A 2,991-nucleotide genomic window follows, 5' to 3' on the forward strand; every position below is an offset into this window, starting at 1 on the left:
GGTGGTCTCCGTGAGTATTCATTACTAACCCATTCAATAACATTGAGTGAAAGCTGCTATTCTGTCTAATATTTCATGTGCGAATCTATTTCATGAGGTTACATGATATGAGTGGCATATGAAAAACAAGAGAAGCTTGGAATTGCATTGATAAAATATTGCCTTACAATATATCAAAAGCTAATGTAATCGATGATTGGACTGAACTATCTCAGTTGGCAGAGGGGTGGTCAGAGCATATAAAGGGATTCATGTATGGACCTACCGGGTAGAGGACCAGGGGCCCAAGAGGTTCAGGTAACAGCTAAGACAGAAGTATGAACTTACTGCCATTACCAATTTTAGTTGGAAAATCAAAGAGCTCAGTCGAAATATGGGTGGTCTGATCCAGATTTTTTTTTGTTGCTAATACTGATCTGATCTGAGTCCAATCAAATCTTTTCATGTTTTAGTTTTTTCTATATAATACATCTGCACAGAAGTTCAGGTGCAGTTTTTAACCAACAACAGCAGTTTAGACTTTTGGTTAACCTGCAAAATGTTACAGAAAAGACCCAGGGACCAAGGGTTTCTGTGTGTGTGGGTGGAAGGATGTGAAGGGGGGGGTGGGAAGGAAGAGGAGGTAGGGGCGGTTCAGTGAGAGAGCCAACAGAAATGTTCTCCACATCTGTGAGTGCAGCCCGGCTAAAGATGAGACAGAATATGGAAGTAGAGTGACAGATTGGAGAAGGAGAATGAGCCGTGCCTCATGTGCAGCCCGCTTCCTGACACATGTACTCACAGCAAAAGGTGTTTTGAAGCAGCACTTGTAGCGCCCCGCTTTTGCTGAGAACAGAGCTTGACTTGGAGCATCAAGAAATAGCTGAAAGAGGATTGAACATGAAAGGGCAAACCTACTGTATGTCAAAGCATGGCTCTGGCGGGGCAAAAAATAACACGGCATATACACACTGTGAGAAGCTGCAACATAGCATGATGACAGACTACTGCTCCTGCACTTCGCAGTGTGTATAGATAGACTGGCATATTACACATCATTTTACAAGGCAAAACCAAAAATGATGTATTCAGTTCAAACATATTTTGTTTGTTCCTAAGCAAGCTGCCACTAAAGAAACATATATATGTGAAGCCATTTAGCAAAGAGCCTCGAATGACTTTCATCTCTGAGATTCAACACACAAATTGCAGGTAATTCCACATTAAAAAGCCATGTGTTCCAGCCAGATGCCTTGTGCTGTTTACACCTTCATTCTGATAATGGCCATGGACTAGAAATATGTTCCCCCGGCCTTTTCTCATGCCTGGCCTCCCTTCCTCTTTCTACAGAGATGATTCTGGTAATGAAAGCCTCCTACACAGTGGCCTTCTGCACATAAGCAAACACACCTCCGCTCTGTCCGTGGCCTGTGGTGAACGCAGGGCCAGCAGAGTTTGATAAGGGAAGCCTGATGAAAGGGGGGAATATCGATGAGGGCTCATTCATTGATTAGCCAATGGTCATGCATTTCCCTGAAACCACAGGGATAGATAGAGGAGCTAAATATGGAGCAATGTAAGCTATTTTATCAGCTAGGTAAACCAAAACATCTGTCGCTTTGTTATTCAACCTGGTATAATGTTGGCTAGCAGCTTCTGTCCACAGTCACCACAAAGCACACAAGCAAATCTGAAGTGAAATCTCAAAACAGACATGGACTGAAACATGAAGTTTAAATGTAAATGGCCTAAAAAAACACACACACACACAAACATTTTTATTTTACAAATGGAATGGAACTATTTCTGACTTTCCTACTCTATCTGTTGCTCTGTTTATTTCTACTGCAGACACAAACCTTTAAAAACGAGTAACAAATAAAAAGTTTTATTTTGAAAAAAGGATCAGTTCTTTTAAGACACATGGACACTGCAAGGTTGAGCAAACATTACTCAAACAGGAGTATATAATGCAATTGTTGGGGACTACTTTCAGCTGCGGATTTAATACGGATTTGGTACTTTAGTGAGAATGTACGTTAGCAAGAATTCTCGACTGGCTGGAAGGTGTATATTAATTTATAGTAACCGGACAGTATTATCTCACATTTATGACGTAGGTGTTTGTTATATTTTCTAAATTATCTTGCCAGTATTAAACCGCAGATAAGATCTTGGAGCTATTTATTATTTGTATAACCAAAACCAATAAAAAAAAAAGATAAATAGAGTGACAGTTGGGTCTTAGCGCACAAGTTATTACATAAACTACAGTGCCCATGTTTATGGTAATGAAGGAACATGTCACCCATTGCAACAGTGTGGCTGTTTTTAGGCAAACATTGGCAATAGTTAACAATTCAGTATTGGGTTTGGTGTTTTTCATGTAATTTGCTCATGTAAACTTTTCTCTTAATTTCTACAATGTATGAGCTGAAAACAAAATATGGCAAAAAAAAAAAAGGAAAAAAAACAAACTGACTTTAAAATGCCAGCATGTTGGTTTGATGAGAAGGTTTCTCCTCCATTTGTCAGTTAGGTGAGACTCAAACAAAAAACAAACCACAAGTGAGTGTTGACACATATTTACAGTGAATATTGCAGGTGTACCTAACAGACTGTACTTATACGTATGGTGATTGTGAGTCTCAGCTTTTTTTTATGGTTTACAGCTTTAGTTTTTACTGGATATACATGACCAAGAGGTGCAGCAGAACACTGATACATTCTCAAAACTTCCAGTCATACTGCAACTATCAAGAGCCTCTTCTGAGAAGTCACTGCCTATTTCTGAATGCATCTGACTGTCAGTCTCAGCCTCCACACTCATCGTCTGCTTTCTGCAAGCTTGCTGTCTGTGGATGTAACTGTCTTTAGAGACAGAATAGAACAGAAAGAGTGTGAGAGAGGCAGGCAGACAGACAGAGAGGGGGGGGAGAGAGAGAGAGAGAGAGGCTCAGCTGCCACCGCAAACTGAAACCCTGTGGCTCTGGGATCGAGAGGAGTTCCGCA

Source organism: Dicentrarchus labrax, unplaced genomic scaffold, assembly GCF_905237075.1.
Source record: "Dicentrarchus labrax unplaced genomic scaffold, dlabrax2021, whole genome shotgun sequence".
Lineage (NCBI taxonomy): Eukaryota > Metazoa > Chordata > Actinopteri > Moronidae > Dicentrarchus > Dicentrarchus labrax.